At 37.3% G+C, this 19,341-nt stretch overlaps 1 protein-coding gene across 6 annotated transcripts in view; it reads right to left on the bottom strand.

Annotated features, from left to right (window-relative positions):
• The window catches only part of BICD1 (BICD cargo adaptor 1), a 1,749,421-nt gene that overhangs the window by 1,206,349 nt on the left and 523,731 nt on the right, over positions 1–19,341 (bottom strand). The window lies entirely within an intron of this gene.

The following is a 19,341-nucleotide window of genomic DNA, read 5'->3' as shown; positions in this document are numbered from 1 at the left end:
CGGGAAGTCAGTCAGGCTGCAACTGGTTATGCAACAGGAATGTACCTAAGTGCAGCAGTACAAACGGTTTTCAAACTGTAGCTGAAGAAGTTATTCCAGTATCACACAAAATGAGCCTAATGCCATCACTGTGTTAAAGTGCATGGGCAGTATAAATAGCTGGTCGCTTAATCATGACAAGCTCTCTGAAGAACACATCATTTCCTGTCCTTGGTTTTAAAAAAAGAGAAACCTGTTGACATAGATCACTATTATTTAGAGAATGGGTGACCTGTACATCGCCACCCTGATTGATGAATGAATGTACTTCAGTAGAGCGTTAATATACAGGTAATGCCCAGTCAGAAAAAGTCTGTTGCCTCACAGCAATATATTAATCTGCCATGAAACTCAGACATTTAAAAACTGTCACTCGTCTCTCTCTAGTGTAGATGACGAACAGGCGGGGTATTCGTTTACATGCTTTATTACACAGAAACACATCAGGATGGGTAGCAGCATTATAAAATATAAACAAACTGATTAAATGACAGACTACACAGACATGCATACATACATCTCAACAGCTCACTACAAAATGGCAGTCAGGCTCACACGTGCTCAGTATTTATAGACTTGTGCAAGCCCCTAGAAAGCTTCTTAAAGGCATACATACATATTGATCTACAAAAACTATCTACATTTTTTATAATCTCTAAACTGAGCTGTTTTGTGATCGTAAAATTAAAATGCTACTATAAGCAAAAAAATAATAAAAGTGTGTGTGCACGTTTGTGTGTGTGTGTGTGTGTGTGTGTGTGTGTGTGTGTGTGTGTGTGTGTGTGTGCATCCTTTCACAGGAATTGGAGGAAGACTGTATGCTGTACCCCTCCTATTGTGGCTGCCTTATTTCAAGGAATAGAAAGATAGAAATACTAGAGCTAAGCAAAAGAATGAAGAACAAGGTGCATACAGCAAGTGCACATACCTTTGTAATTTTATTTTATGCAATGAAGGAAATTCAGATAGCTTCTTCTGAAATTTGGCATTATAAGTACTCACTAGGAAAATGCATTTTATTGCATCTTTACCAATAAAGTATGCAGATATGTTTTATTTCCATTTGTCAAATATTAGTGCTATTTATCAAAGGAAGGAAAAGAATGTATAAGGCATGCAAGTAGAATATATGCTTAATGGAAATATTTCCTTGTTAACAAAGCAGAAATTAAAAAAAATCAGTTGGCAGCTGGCCATGATATGGTTTAGCTTTGCATTAATGAAATACTTCTCAATGTGTAAACATCAAAATACGTACAAACAAATGCTCCTGAAAAATAGGTAAAGCTGTCCAAAATCTGAACATCTGATTAGAATAAAATTAAATACTTACATAATTTATATTATGGATGCGAAATATTTCCTAAAACAATTAAATATACTACATCTAATTTGAAACATTAGGTGGAGGAACTATTTTACATCAAAAATATAAAAAAAAAAAATACAAACCAATTTAACAGATAGCCCATTCTCTAAGTACAACAGTGCCTTCCAGGCTCTCAAATACTACTAGACAAAAAATCCTTCTTAGAAACAAATCCTAGGCAAAATGGCGTACTACTAAAAATACCACTGACCACCAAACCTTTAGACAACTTAGAAATAGCACTAAAACAGCCATCCTCTTAGACAAAAAAACTTCTATTTCCAACTACAACAAACATACCATAAGAAGCCACAAAAGTTCTGGGCTAGCATTAACAAACTACTATACCCAGGTCAATCTATCTCACCTAACCCACAAAGCTCCAACCCTGATAATCCCACACAAACAGCTAATGCCTTCAATTCTTTCTTCACAGATGCAATCCAAACTCTTGCTAGTCAACTATCTCCAGATACCGCAAATCTGCCTACATCTATTACAAGCCCACCTCCATCATTTCAGTTAAAACCAGTTCCAACTTCCTTTATTTGCTCCCTTCTCCAGAAACTAAAACCTACTACCCACTCAGCTGACAAACTTCCTGCAGAATATCTGCAAAAAGGAGCCAAAGCCATAACCTATCCCATTTCCATTCTGGTTAACAAAACTATAAGTGAAGGAACTATCCCATCTATCTGGAAATTTTCTCACATCATCCCTCTACACAAAGGTGGGAATTCTACTGACTTTTCTAACTGTCATCCTATTGGTCTTCTATCTCCCCTAGCAAAAATTATGGAGAAATGCATCCATAAACAACTACTTAACCACCTACTCCAAAACAACTTACTAGCCAATTGTCTACACTGATTTAGACCTTTCCACAGTACTACCACTGCCCTACTAACCTTCACAGACTTCATCAATAAAAACCGTAACAACAAAATTCTTTCCTCTGCAGTCTTTATTGATTTATCTAAAGCTTTTGACATGGTTAATCACCAGCTCCTTTTAAATATACTGAAATCCCTCTCACTTGAACCGCTAACCATAAATTGGTTTAAATCTTACTTAGACAATAGACAACAGGCTGTGCTATGGGAAAACAACCTATCTACTCACCCTCCCTATTTCCCTAGGTGTTCCACAGGGCTCTATATTAGGCCCACTCCTATTCTCCATTTTTATTAATGACCTTCACTCAGCAATTGCTGAAGCCACCTGTATTCAATATGCAGACGACTCCACAATAATTTGTTCAGCCATGTCTCCAACTGAACTACAGTCCCTTACCCAAAAAGCATTTAATACAGTAGAACAATGTTTTTTATATCGCTGCCTCCTCCTAAATCATAAAAAAACTAAACTTTTACTTTTCACACCAACCCAAAAATCCACACCAATAAATTTCACACTATTATTTAATAATGGCACTATCATATCTCCTGACTCAACCACTAAACTTTTAGGAATAACAATAGATAACAACCTTAGCTTTGATACTCATATAAACAGTACTATCAAAACAGTCAATAAGAAATTGGGATCCCTCTATAGAATCAAATCCTTTCTTACACCAGTAGCCAGGACCACCATAGCCAGAACTCACCTACTCTCCACCCTACTCTATGCTTCACCTATATTCACTAATCTTTCTAAAAACAACCTCAACAAACTGACTATCTCCTATAATAATATTGCTAGATTTGCCACTGGCTCTCCTTTTAGAACTCATCACTGTCTTAGTCTTAAGAACTAGGATGGCTAGAGTTTCAAAACCAGCTGCAATTTCACCAGCTTGTCATAGCCCATAAGACCCTGTATCAACCCACCAACACTCCAATACTCTGTTGCCTCATTACCCCATATAACAATCTTAAACACTTATGCTCCTCAAACAAACTCCTTATCAACACCAGCAGATCTAACAACTTAGCAGGAGACTCTCTGTTCTCTAATACTGTTGGTAAGCACTGGAATCTTCTTCCCACTGAACTCATATCTCTGTCTTCATTGACACTTTTTAAACAGAATCTAAGACTATTTCTCAGTACTCATTGGTTATGCCCCTGTACTAACCCTGACTAACTTCCTCTCCATACACTGGTTTTATTACTCTTTATCTTTATTGACCTAGATTTAATCAACCAAAGACCATGTTATTGCAATTTAAAATATGTGTATATGTATATAGTAACATCTCTTGCACATTAGCTTGTACTGTCTTGTGTTACGCTCACTACGAGTATTGTATTTTACTAACAATAGCTGTTATATACTTTGACTATTGTAACTTTCTATATTGTCTTTATGTAAGTGTCTTGGAGCTTTTCTCCCCGGGCCTCTACTGAAAATGGACATGTATCCAAGTTAGACTAGCCTGGTCAACAAATGTAAAATAAAATAAAATGTTATTGTGTAAATAACACCCTTTCAAGGATGTACAGGCCTTCTATCTTTGGCGTTGAGCCGCAGAACACCTCTGGCCATCTGTTATTTCCATAACAACACAGACCCTGTCAGGCATTATAGCCTGTGTAACACACGTTATGCAATGGAACTTCATTAGCATTTCAAAACTACCCTTTACAGGCATAGTAAGAAATGTAGTGATAGTTAATATATTTTCTTTATTCTGGAACAAGGGAAGCAAGACCCGAGGGGAGGGCCTTGGAAAGCCAGGTTAGAATACAAAGAATTATATTGGCAATTAAAGTTGGATATGGCCAGATCCTCAGGGTTAAACGATAATATTATTATTAACAGTGTTTTAAAAATTCAGGCAGCCAAATTATAAATTACAAGTTCTTAATGTTTATTTTGGATTTATTAATATTTTTTATTTTTTTATAAATGTTCAAAAATTATGCATTCAAAAAAGTCTGTTTTGATAAGTGTGGTTCTTGTGAAAACATATATGCTTAAAACATTAGTTTTAGTAAGTGTTCTTGCTGTTAGAACATTGTTTTTTATTATGCAAATTAGGTAGTGCCATACTATGATATGCTTGCTTTAATGAATTGAGGTACATTGATTAACTAATTAATGGTGTGGGAATTTAACTGTGATTGGTTGAATTTTGTATAACACAAGTAATTGTTCATGATATTTTTTTCTGCTGAAGTCTGACTATTGCTATAAACAAAAGCACTTAGCCTATTAATCAGTTTTTATCTTTTAAAATAAATGGGTTTTTATTCTGAGCCAGTACATTTTGTTTTTTCTGTGACTGTGACTTTGTTTTTTTCTTGATTTCAAAACTAAGCTTATTTTTACAAGACACTTCCAGTAGAAGTTATAAAATTAGTACAGAAATATCAGTAGCTGCAGTGGGAAAAAATATCACAGTAACTACTGAAAAAACAAAACATGTAGGCACATTTTTGTCCACAGAAAATATCAAAAAAGAAGGAAAAAATATTCAAGAGTGTAGAGATCCCCAGTTTACTTAAGTATAAATTAATCCAATAATGGTAGAATCGATTTTCTTTAGTTTCATTATGAAAATAAACTTGAGTCCTTTCTGACAATTAAAAAACTTAAAACATTCAAAATTAAATAACATAACATATCCAGAATCATTAGAACTGGTCCTACTAATTGATGCCATTGTGCATAACTCCTCCCTTGTGAAGCTTACACCTCTGTCACAGACTACCTCTGATGCATGCTTTAAACAATGCTACTGTATCATAGCAATATATCATGATTGGATGTGGGTGAAGCAGATTTACCCATGATTGGTAGTGCCTGGGCATGTCAGTGAATCTGTTGTGACTAAAGCAGACTATCAATGTGCAAACCTTCCCTTATTTACACCCTGATGTGATATATTGCTTTAATAAATGACTGAAGTGTTGCTTCAGAACACCAACATGCATACCACACACATCAAGCACCTCTGTTACAAAACAATGTGCACATTATTGTCAATACAAAATTCTACTCTGGTCACTATAATTCACTCACTATAGTCAGGATGGGATTTGCACCTATTAGCAATGTCTATGTAGCCTTCACTGAGAGAATCACGTTTCTGGTTATTTGGAACCAACACAAAGAACTAGAACTGTAAAGAAAAAGCAGCTTGCAGAATTTACCAAAGCAGAAAAGTAGTAGCCATGCTAGTTTTCTTATTGCTTCACATCCCCCACTAAACGCAAACAGTGTCCATGCAAATTCACAAGTATGTGAAGTACAGCAAGAGAAGCCAGGGATTCATACACTCTCAATTAGATTGTAAATCAATACATACAAAGTAAGTCAGCCAGCGCACATAGCAAATGTGTACTTGCACTCAGCAAGGCACTCTAAACAGACCTGGTACTGGCACTTTGCCTGAGACACAGATAATGATTAACGGTAGCATATGTCTGTCAACCAACAACAGAGTGTCATATTCTCAATTCCGCCAGTCCTATTAGCTAAACTGTTAGAACACACTGCAGCATTCCACCACACACAGAATTTCTACCTACAACCTAAAATTAAAGAAATGGAGTTTTCATCCAGCTATAAAGCAGGACAAGAAAACAGTACCACATGACAGGTTAACGGCTGAAATCTGTACAGTATATATATTAATGCAGCAGAGTAAATTAAGGGTCCCATAATGCTGTACAGTAGAAATTGATGCACAAGAGTAAATAAAGGGTCCCATAATGGTGATATGAAAATTGTGATGTGCTTGTGACATCCTCTCTTTACCTCAGGCCAGTAATCAACCCTCACCACTGACACCAGTTTGAGATGGTCACTAAAACAGGAATGGATTTATACATCATTCCAAATGCAGCTCTCTGCATCAAACTCAATTTCCCCCAAGAGCACACAGGGAACCTGTTCCAGATCTGGGACTGGACTCTCTGTCTCTCCAAATTCCAAATAAGACTCACTTTGGAGCACAGTGTCCCATTTCCAAGTAGCTGATATACCCACACCTGGGTATTTGATTTACACACACACACACACACACACACACACACACACACACACACACACACACACACACACACACACACACACACACACACACACACACTCTTTCCTGGGAAAGGCTCTTACAGATTTAGTAGCTGTACCTCTTCACCCACGCTATAAGGTAACCTCACTGACACCGGTCAACACTGTTAGGCTCTTACAAGGGTATTCAATTATATTGAGTAAAATCAATACTAACATAAATGGCAGAGTGCAATCAAAGCAGCCAGGCTTTTCGGAGTGGCCAAGGCATCACTAAAATAAGCATGGGTACTCTCAAGACATTAAAAGTATTCTCTAAAAGACCAGCCACAATGAAAGGTATAAAAATATTTAATAATAAATAATAAAATAAAATAAAAAACATAAGAATACTAAATATCAAAGTATAATAAACATCAGAGTTTCATTCACAGGAAAAATAAAAGTAATACAGTTGGACAGATTCAAACAGATGCAGAAAAACACTACTAAACTAATCTCAAAAAGCTGAAGCTAAAGCTGCTGTGTGAATTCCATCCTTTCAGTGCTGGTTATAGAATAACATCACAATTGATCACCTGACTCTGGTACAATACATATTCAGAGCTTTGTTAAGATCTGTTGCAGTATTTGAAAATTACAGAACAATTTCAAAAACTTCTTCTTCCCTTCCAGAATTCTTTGTTTAAGCATAAACATTTAATCAGTTATAGCAACACTGTTGATACATTTTTAACACAAGCATCTGTACAAGTCAGTATGATAGTCATATGAGACAATACTATTTACAAAACTACAGCGAACTATGCTGAAATATGTTACACATGCACTGCCCCACTCTTCCTGGCACAGATGGCAATGCCTCACATTGTCATAGTGATATTTAAACACATGAAGTCAGCCTGGCATTCTTGGCATCAAGGGGTTTATGTTTGGCTACCAAATTAAAAAAACAAACAAACACTGAAAGATAAACAGTGAACGGAACAATCAGCAAACTACAAAATCATCAAAAAAAAAACACTGAATGGCCGTAGTCAGCCAACATCACAAACACAACCAAACCAAGGAGGGGGGCTGCACCCCCCCCCAACTATATATACCAACTCTGAGATTGAACTACAGTGGGGAAAAGAGAAAATTTAAAAGGTTTTCCTTCACTTACCTTACATATCGAGTTAACTTCTTGATTGCTGGCCAACTATGGTCATTCAATGTATTTTTTTATCAATGCTGCTTTAGTTCGCCAATTGTCCCGTTCATTCTTTTCCTTTCGGTGTTTCACGGTTCGCTTTTTTTTTTTTTTTTAATTTGTTAGCCGAACATAGAACCGGCATCAAGGTGCTACAACCATCTTTATTGTCATATTTTAGTAATAAAAATTTCTTACTTGCAAGTGTCAAAATCATGATTCCTAAACATATCTTTCATACTTGAGATTTATTTCTCCATCACCAGTATTGAACTAGGTATAACTAACTGTCAGTACATCATTATGACATTTGTTGAAATAACATCATCTAACTTTCAAAATTTAAGAAAAACTAATCAATTTCATATCAGATTTGCAATGTTAACATGTAACGGCTGCAACATATGTAGCAGTGTGACAAACATTCTAACTGAATTTTAGCCATCTCCTACCCATTCATGTATTAAAAGTCATGTCATCGGTATCAACCCCCTTTTTTCCATTTTAACATATGATTAGGGTGTCACAACAGTAGTCAATGTGAGCAAATCACCTAAATCCAATGTTCACACAGTTAGGTGGCTAGCCCTGACATGACAACCATGTATTAAGAAGTACTGGCACAAATTATATAGAATTACGTATACATTTTAAGACTTGGGGGCAGAAAAATTTATCTCAGTTTGCAATTTGGTAAAATCATATTTACTGAATCTGTTCTGCCAAATGTGTCTGGTGCCCCCTCTCCTGATTCCTGTCAGAACATCAGGGACATAAGCATACCTCAGCCTCTTAGTGCAAGAAATTGGGAAAAAGGCTCTAAAATATGGACAGATTTTAAATATTGCACTTATAAACTTAGAAAGTTGCTAGAATTACAGAGTTAGCATGCATTTTCTGAAAGACATGAAGTCTGAAACTCAAATGTGTAGCATTACTTAGTGACTTTGTTGCTCAGCTCAGAGATTTGCCAGAAAACTAAAAATTTTATGAGCAGCAGCCCAAAAATATGAGACAAAAATCTGGGCATTCTGCAAAAAGCTGGACAACTGAGAGATACGGACATAAGTATTGTACCTGGAAACATCACCATAAAAACAATGACTTGCCACAGCACTTGAATAACACAAATAATTAGCATGCTTGAACAGTACCTGCAATTCAGGCAAACTAAAATCCCCTGCAGACTGTTAAAAGATCCCTCTAAGACCCATCTAACACCCTAACATATCACAAATACTGATGAGTTACAACTCTCAAAGCACATAAAAACAGGCAAATTTGACAGAAATGGAGCCTGACGTTAATTCTCTGATGTTACTGTCTTTGAATGAAACAGCAACAAATAATCTGACATTATCCCTCATCCAGTACATATCTAAAGCCTGAAGTACTACAAGGTAGGCTTAGGCTGTCTTTAACCACGACGAATATACAGGTCTCCTACAACATAGAGGGCTTTCCCAGCTCAGAATTGTTTTAATCAAAGTTGAGTGACACTTACCTGATGAATTATTTCACTGAAATATGTTTCAGTAATTTTTAATGGACCTTATTAGTTATCTGTTCTTCCTTTTTCTTTCATTATGCAGCTAAGATGCCTTTTCATTAGAAAGTCTTATGTGACACAGACTGACTTTTCTATTTTAACGTTATCTCACCAAGTTCATTCTATGGCAACAGCACAAGATTTCAGGAAAGAATGCGGCCTAGAACATTTCCAGCATCACAAAGCACAGCTAAATGTGCTTTAAACGTGAAAGTAATTTAAGGTGCTCACTATGTGCAATATAATGACAACACTATGAGCAAAGAATTGCAAGAAAGGCACAGATGAATAGTCTTGTACTTACCACTGGGTATTTCAATATCATTTACGTCAGAAGAAATGAAGATATAGTATCAGCATATATCTGTAGGCTACACAGGCAATAATGAAAATCGGGTTTCAGCCTTTCTAACCATAAATCAATGGATGCAGAAAGATCCAAAATGCACAATGCAGAGATATAAGGAAAAAAATACCTTCAATAGCCTAGGGAAGGCCATGGACTTCATTAAAATCTCTTCCAACTATCAACAGAAAATGCTGCGCTAAATAATTCATGTGATTGTTTTGCTAAAACTAGTGACCTTTGGCTAACATTAGAAGCATTCGAGGCCATGATCTTTCAATATGTTTTACTACACAAGGTGAAAAGGAGACAAAACCTTGAACACATGACTAGCTTTACTCTGCACAATGTAGGTTCTAATGTATGCAAACAACAGTACATTATGTGTACTACTGTAAATCTACACAAACACATACATACCTTAAATTAAGCTGAAGTCCTTCATACAAATGGATAATATTCACTGCTGTGTACTGATGTAAAATAATGATGTGCAATGTACAAGTCTGAACCTGGGGAACAAACGTAATTTATTCCACATTTGCATCTATATATTTTTTCTCTTCAGGTTACTTTTGAAAACCTAGGTTAAGAAATCAATTTCATCATGCTATCTCTTCCTTCCATGCCACATGCTGACAGATCGGCCTTGTTTTCTTTAGCTACAAGAACATTTATGAAAAATGTAATACAGCACATAAAGGCTGTCAGGTGATAACTTGACCTATAAACCATTACCCAAAGGGAAAGGTAGCAATCTGTTAATATAAACCTATGTGATACATTTTATGCATAAAACATTACTTAAGATGTATAGGAAGAGGTTGCTTTACACATCTCATTAAATAGGTGCCAGTTCTACAGCTGTCCACAGAAACAATGAAACCGAGACACTGGCAGCAGATAAGGGCCAGTCGGGCCCACCAAATCCTCCCTTAACCACAACATGCCACACTTAGAACAATCAGCTACTACTGCACTATAAATAAAACTGAATTTACCAATGACTGCTGTGGATAATCCACAAGGGCAAAACCCTTGGGAGCAAATTATGACAGAGCAGATAAATCTAGGATTCCCCTTGGACCAAATTAATTGCTATTCTAGGAGTTCTTAAAAAAAAGGGGTGGGTGCATTTTAAAAAGTCCCCTGTTATCTGTCTGGTCCAGGATTCCCCTTGTATCAAATAAGCTTACTTTATTCTATAAGGAGTTGTTTAAAACAAGAATTTATATATAACAAGTCCCTTGTTTTAAAATAAATGTGTTTAGTTTCCAGGTACTGTGTCACACTACAGTCTAAACAAATTTGCTGTGTAGTGTTAGTACTTTTGTTTTGTTTTATGTTTTGCACACTATTTTGCAGTGCGTTGTTCCAGGTTAACACTGACTGTCAAAGTATATTGTTGTCAGTTTTAATTAAAATTAGAGAGCACACTGGCACATACCTCTCAGCTTGCATGCATCAAAAATCTGGAAAAGGGTCTTCAAAAGCAGGTACATCTGGTCTAAAGCTTTGCAGCTTATTATCTTAGACTTCATTAATCTTGACACTTAAAATCTTTTAACCCTGGACCTCATCAGTCTGGCTGTGTCAAAGGAAGGCCTTGCATCTTTAATCTCATTCATTTAATTGAAAAACAGTGAACTGCAATTATGCATTACATACAACATATATGGGTATGGCTAAGGCCTTTGACACTACTCCTCAAGCAGGCATTACTAAAATACTTGTAAAATCTGAATATAACATGTTATGTTATGTGGTAGATCGCTAACTGGCTGTCTGACAGAACCCATGTGGTCAGAGTTGCAGGTGCCACTCCTGAAAACAAAACAAAACAAAACATTTAACAGTAGTGTACCACAGGGCTCAGTCCCAGGCCCTCTCCTATTTGACATGTGTTTCCCAGGCCTTCACATCAACATTCCTGGATGATGGTAATCTATATTTACAAATGACCGTAATCTGAGTGTTATTATTCAATCTTCAGTTGAGAGAATGGCTCCAACATGGGTTAGACCATGTTGACAATTAATGCATGGACAATGGTATCAAATTAAATGTGAAAAAAAATCTACCTTAATTCATTTTGGTAAACAAAATATTTTCATACACCATTTAGGTGACACACTCCTTCAATCTGACACTGTTAACGGGATCTAGGTGTTTTAGTTATAATTTCTTATCATTTGACCATTGTGTCTCTGCAATAGTTTGGAAAACATTCCATATCTAAATTCCAGTGGCATTTCCACTAAATCCAAAGAGGACTTAAATCCCCTTTACTTGTAACTCATCAGGCCCATTACTGAATATAATGCACCTTTTGGCATGTATTTGTCTAAACATACGAGTCAACAAATTAGAAAAATATTACTTTTTTGTCTGTTTCTTTATGGTGATCATCTACCATATGAATTTTACTTCTATAAAAGTAGTTTAAGCAAATGAATATGTACCTGGAATGCAGGCAAGCAGTCGTAAAAAACACTGTCCTGAAAGACATGATGTATCCCTGCAGTGACAAGTTGTGTGGTTGTGCTCTAAAGCAGTACAAGTAAGCAGCATAATATTAAATATTTAATACATTCTCATTTTCAAATGTATACCAATGTAATTACATACGCTCTTGTTGTACAAGTCAAAATGCATTGTTTTTATGTCTCCAAAGAAAACTTAAAAACATCAAGATATAATTCAACATCTTAAAAAAATCCAACTGCAATTAATACTGATATGTTTTCTAACTAGTTTGCTCAAACTTCAATGACACAAAAACGACGCACAGTAAGTCTTGCAGTCTGGTGACACATATCATAAATCACATCTTGCCAGGAAAGTATTATTTACCAAGTGAAATGTGGTTGCTTTGGACAATTACTATGCTACACTAACTATTATTATTACCTGCAACACAATGAGATGATAACTACTGACTAGCTGGGCAAGGAATGCAGGAGCTAGTGCTCCATTTTATAAACTGTATTTGTTTCTTTTATTTTAACTGTAAGCCGGTGATGAATTACTTTTTCAAATTTGCAGATTAAAACAATTGCACATTTATCATCCCCACTGATGCTCCCACTATTAACATGCAGACAGAAGTGAAATACAATATCTAATAGTCAAAGTCCTATGTGATACACATTGAACATTAACAGCATGAAAGCTATTACCACCTGCTCTGTTATAAAAATAACTGCATGCATTTTTCACCTAAGCAAATGCTGCTCCAGCATCCCCCTCCATCCCCCCACCCCCATACTACATGGTCACTGCTCGTAATGTCATAATGTCACTGATGTTGGTGATATCATAGGCTGCTGACCAGAGAGAGGCAAACCAAACTCCAATAAATCATAATTTAAAGGGGTCACTCAGAATGTTGTGGCATTGTGTTATTTTAACTTTAAAATTGATATTTTCCACCAAATATGGATTGTTGAGAAGTATAACTGACATCAGTTTTAATTAGAAACCAGTGAAATCTCATTACTATTTCAACCATGCTGTTTCCTTTTAATGCCTTCATGAGGGATATCTTGCAACCATAATACAAAACAGCACCAGTTGAACATTGCAGTGGACAGGTTAGATGTCTGCTACCTCCTTGCTTGCTTTCTCACAGAACACAAATATGCTTTCTGGTCTTGCTTGCTTAGAAGCCATGCAATTTTATTTGAAGAAATCCTTTTTAACAGTTATGCTTTTAGTATTTTATCCTCAATTATATACAGATTACTTCTCTGGAATAACTTCAGCCACAAGTGAGACTACTGCTGTACAGGACGTTCAGTGAAAGACAGCTATATTAATATGCAATATCTGTACACCTTATATTCTGTTCTGTATACATACATTTTGCATTAGTAGTGGCTGGTGTACCTAGGAAGCACTGTGCCTTTAAGACTACAACCGGCTACAAAAAGGTATAAGACAGGTAGGTAATGGAAATCAGCTGTAAGAAGAGGTACCTCAGACTCATTACCTACTAAAAGGTAAGTTTATAAGGGAGGTGGGAAGTCAGGAGAAGTCTCCAGGGTGTAACAAGACCAGTCAAATGCTGCACCTAAAGTATACAGTCCAGGATGGCACTCCTAAAGCCAGAAGAGGTGAAAGATGTTGTCTTCTATGTTAAGCCTAAAAGAACTGTTTCATTTGCACTTTTGCAGGATTGTAAAGACTTGTGAAGGCCTCATTTAGTTTGCCATTACCCTCATTTTGTTTACTGAACTTTTCAATTTATCTGTAAATAAACCTGCTTAAACCAAAGCATTACTAAAGATTTTTTTTCTGAAGACTACAATAGACTACACTGGGACTGTAGCGGGCAGAACAACTTCTTCTACAAACTGTGAATTGAAAGTTAACTAACAGTGATCCACCTGGACTGAATTCCCCAACCTTGAATGAAATGCAGTCTTCTTAAGCTGCTACTGCTTAAGAAATTTGGCTATTTTCAACTGTTATGATGAAATGCCTGAAGCTTCTTGTCTGCCAAGTCAGCAGAAGTTGGCACTGATAACACCCTTGTCCATGGAGAGATGTGCCTTTGTCAAAGGAACCCTTGTGGCAGTAAAAAGTGTTGATTAAGTCGGTGAACTTTTTTTCCTCAAAGCTAGAACTCAGGCTGTGAAGAAATTACTACAACCTTTCAGACAGCTCTCCTAGAGGAAAGTAAAACCAGTGCCTAGTGTCTACTCGGAGGTTAATAACAAACTGACCAATAGCTACTAAGTCTACAAAAACAGCTTTCTACAAAAGTGAATAAGCCTCCCACCAGTGGCACAGGAAAATAATTTTCTTGAGTGGCAAAAGCCAGGGTACCTTTTTGGCTGGGCTTGTATAGGCCCTAGGGCCAATAGCCTAGTACCTACCTATGAACCTATGAACTTCAGAGAGAATTACTAAAGCCAGGTCCCCAATAAAAAATGAGAAATGAATGGAGGACAGAGTCTGACTTAGTGGCATTTGAGAGATATGCAACTAAATGTCCCCAAACTTAATGGGCCAGAATCCTGTCACTCATTTAACCAAGGACTGACTGATGGTACTCATTGTCCTGGAGGATGCTGATGCACATAACAAAAAAAAGTGAACTAAGAAATTTTTGCTAGGGCTGTTGCTTCACATGAGTCCCTTATGTTTTACAGCTGGACATTTATTATACACTCTTACTTAATTGTTCTTTCCACCTACTGATTTTGTGAAACTCCGTCTTTGTCTGTATAGGCATTTCTATGTTGCTTTACTTTTTTTCTGTTTTCCATTCCTTGAAGTTTCACAGGTAACTACTTGTTGTATTACTATTATGTCTTTCTAGCCTTATAATTATTACTCGACTACTTTTAATACTACATAGTTTAAGATTTACTTTTGCATTTTCACTTTAGCAGTGCAAACTCTTTTGATTGTTTTTGGCCATGCTTTGGCCCTAAGGGGCTGAACACAGTCATTCACGCTTGCCTAGCTCAGAATTACTTTACTCCCATAACCTACACCCAATTTCCACCCACCCCCATTAACACTACATTTAGACTTCCCTAAGCCCACTAACTCCATACCTACAACCAATCATGCACACTACATCACATTACCTTTGTTTTGATCCTTCCCTCTGCATTCTACTTTTTCTTATCCCCACACTATTGGATCCAACCACCACAACACCTTAGGTTATTCTACTGCTCACCCCTTATTAAATTGTTCAAACCTGCCTTTTCTACGATGACTATATATTGCTGCCATTTACAGGTTTATAGGTTCATAGGTAAGTTCTATACTAGCTGCCCTTGTTGGCCATTTTGAGCCCCAAGTCCCTTTTTATGCTCAAAATAACCTATCCCATTTAGTTATAGATTGGCCTTACCATCCCATGGTCAATAATCATATATTACCCCCTAATAAGAACAACTGGGATCATACCATAGATAATGTGAGGGTACCCAAGCATGGAATAATTTAGGATCTGCCTCTGCCTCTGTCCATTAGTAGTACAAGGGGCAGTCCTGGGGTAAACTTTCTATTTCCCATCCACAGATCTAAGATGTACTTGAAGATGAACATGGATGCACTTTTTTTATGTAGATGGGGAGTCTGTTTCACAGCAGCAATATCCTCTGTGAAATATAACTATCTCTCCAAACCATTCTGTTAATGTTGCTGTTGCAGAAGAGGTTTAGATCCCTAGACAGAGTATTTCTGATGTCATTTGACTTACTGATATGCACTAAATGCATCAATAATGGGTTGGAGGATGCCTTGTATGCCAGACACAGGTCACCTCTTAGTCGTAGGACACAGACTATAGTGACAGGGTTTTGAGTTGGTCCATGTGGAACATGGACATTCCATTTTTGCATTTGTCTGGACAGATACATGCCAAAAGGGAAGGGGACATTATATTCAATGATTAGCCTAATGAGCGACAATGACATCCCTAGATATAGACACAATCCCTTTGTTTATAAACCGTACAATACAGAAAGACTTTCCTACAATAATAGACACATGTTGGTCCAAAGTTAGGTCACTGCCCACATACATTCCCAAATCCCACACTAGGAAAACTCTTAGGGGTATACTGTCAATGTGGTAGTTCCCTGGGGTAGATGACTTCCCAAAGGATACAATAATGCACATTTTCACATTTAGTTTCATTCCATGCTTTTGGCACCAGTTATTTAATTGGGGACAAACCTTTGTGCAGGATGACTAAGTCATTTGGGGATTCAGTGACTGCTCCTAGCTTGCAGTCATATGCAAACATAGTCAGCCAGAGCCATTTTGTACTGGCTTTTACTTCAGAAAAAGTAGATAGCAAACAGGAGAGGTCCCAGCACAGAACTCTGTGGAGGTAATGCCCCCTATTTTAATTAAATGCCAGTTCACAATCCAGCAGGTGATATAGGGTTTTATTCCCAGTTTATTTATTTTTTGCTATGCCTGAGTGGGGAATTGTGCCAAAAGCTTTGGCCAGGTTGAGGTATATGGTGTGTACCATTTTGCCTTCATCCACTGCTTTGGTGCCTTTTAAAAAAATCTACCAGGTTGAGTAAGCATGACCTGCACTTGATAAATCTAAACTGAGATGGGTTCAGTCTTTGGAGGTTCCCTATCCCCTAATCGATTAAGTCCATAATAAGTCCTTCCATAGGTTCATAGGTGTGTACTAGGCTAATGGCCCTGGAGCCTTTACAAGCCTAGCCCACAGAAGTGCCCTGGCACTTTGCCACCCCTGACTTTGCATATGAGGCTGGAAAGAATTATGGGTCTGTGGAAGGTCCTCCCTTACACAAGGAAATTACTATAGATTTTCTCCACTCAATTGGTACAAAACCTGCACTGCAGTTAAAATGGAACTGTGCTGTTAGGGGTATGGCTAAATCACACCTTTCACTTACTATCTCTACTTCTACTATCTATTCTTGCTTAAGCCACATCTTATCACAGTCCATTGTTACCCAACCCCACTGCCACCTCCAGAACATAATTCTAAATGATCTCCCTCTCACCCTGATATAGCCTCAGCCTACACACCAGCATTTTCTATACTTTCTTTTATTACAAATACACCAAAGAAGAACCCACACTACACACAGATAATTTAAAGGTGAAAACTAAATATAAAAAAGTATTTCACTAAACACACCTCTCATCTAAACTTGCTCTTGATGGTGCTATATATCTTAATCCTGGACCCTCTCTACACACTTACAACTCAACCACCTCAGCTACCCCTAGTATTCTTCTTCCACTCAACCAATGTAATAGTTTACTTTTGATGAACTTAAATCTTAGGATTACAATATACTACCACAGCTACATGCCTATATAGCCTCATACACCCCAATATACTAGCCACAGAAACCTGGCACTACCAGGAAATTATCCTTCTGGGCTATAACATCATAAGAAATCTGGTGATGTGGCTATGATATATAAAAAACACCTTGAAATCACTTCCTACTCGCTTACCCATCCCAACTTTCCCAGTGCTGAAATCATTCTCTTTCCAGCAAATCAACAAACACAAGACCATATGTATTTGTGCCATCTATATCCTTCCTGGAAACATCCCACTTTTATAAGAAATTCTGTACTGGATCTCTCAAAATATCACCAAGGAAACCATCATCATGAGTGACATTAACACAGGCTACCCACTTATCAACTCTGACTCTCCCACACTCTTCATCGGCCTCTTTGATTGTACCCAGATTATCACTACTGCTACTCGAACAGACAACTGCAGTAATAGGGAGTCTGCATTAGACTGGATCCTCACCACCATCCCTAACAAAGTTAACGCTGATGGCTGCCTGCCTGACACCATCAGTGACCATCTACCTACCTTTTCCGTGAGACAATCTAATCATGCACATAAACACATAATTTGTAATAATGTGCGTACACACTCCTCCTTCAATAATGATACTTCATTAGCTGCTTCAGCAAATATAACTGGGATATCCTAAAATACGTATCCTAAATGACACCATAACTCACTTTAACAACACGTTCCTTAACATACTAAAAGAACTAGCTCTCATCAGATCAAAACAAATCAAATCCAGCCCTGCCCCATGAATAACGAGATAAAATAGGCAACTCATGAGAAATGGAGATAAAGCCTGGAAAGCTTGTCTACTACCAAACATCACAAAAATGGCAATATTTTAGACAGCTTGGGAACCTTTCTAAACAGAAAACATGTCAGACAAAACTAAATACTTTGCCAAGCTCCAGGACAATTACCAACTGAGACAGAGTTTTCTGGAATGCAATCAAAAGACTGTTACACCCAAGCCAAAGTACGAGTTCATCACCAACTACCAACAACAACTCAGTCCCTATAGCTACCCAGTTTAATACACATTTCATAAACTCTGTCCACTCCTCTCCCTAAACAACAACAAACCACCCACAAGCCTCACTATCCCAAACAGTACTAATCACCATCAAAATCCTCTCTCCCTTCAACCAGTATCTACCTCTTCTATATAAAAAAAAACACTTCCTAAAACTAAAGAATTCCACACCAGCTGCTGACAACCAGCCACCAGAACATCTCAGAATCACTGCAGATGCTAGAGCATACCCTGTATCTATAGTCATAAACTGATCAGTTATAGAAAGATATGTCCCTGCCATCTGGAAAAAATCCCATATCGTACCCCTACATAAACGGAGAGCATCCACTGACCTTTCCAGTTACTGACCTACAGACATTTTACCTCCACTCTCGAAAATATTAGAAAAATGCATTTATTCCCAACTTCTTTCCCATCTTCACAATAACAATCTACTCTCCAACACTCAACATGGTTTCCAACCTTACCACAGCACCACTACTGCTCTGCTCAGTTTTACCGAAATAATAAAGTCTAATAGAAAGACTGGTAACGTAGTATCTTCCCCCTTCTTAGACATGTCAAAAGCACATGACACAATTTCACACCAATGCCTTCTCCATGAACTAGTCTCCCTAGGACTCTGCCATTCATCCCTTAGCTGGTTCTACAGCTATTTCACCAACAGACTCTCCAGACTGTAAAATGGAAACAAGATCTCTTCCCCCCTTCTGTCTGTCACTGTTGGTGTACCTCAGGGATCTATTCTAGGTCCTTTATTATTCAACACATTTACTAATATCCTTCACAAAGCTACCAAAAGACTTCCATTGTACAATACGCAGACAATGTCACTTGTATATGCTCTGCACCAAGTCTACCGCTTCTCCATAAGATGATTCAGGACTTTTCTTCCTCAGTTGAAGCCTGGCTAGATGACTACCAAAACTTTTAAAGGCTAAAAAAACTAATTACACAAATGTCTGCCTACACAGAAAAGGTCCTTCAACATCACATCAGTAAATAATA

The sequence above is a fragment of the Protopterus annectens genome, chromosome 11.part0 (assembly GCF_019279795.1).
Source record: "Protopterus annectens isolate FY-2018-M chromosome 11.part0, PAN1.0, whole genome shotgun sequence".
NCBI classification, from domain to species: Eukaryota; Metazoa; Chordata; order Ceratodontiformes; family Protopteridae; genus Protopterus; species Protopterus annectens.
Note: the sequence above shows the minus strand (reverse complement) of the source record. Positions and strands in the feature narration are given on the sequence as shown.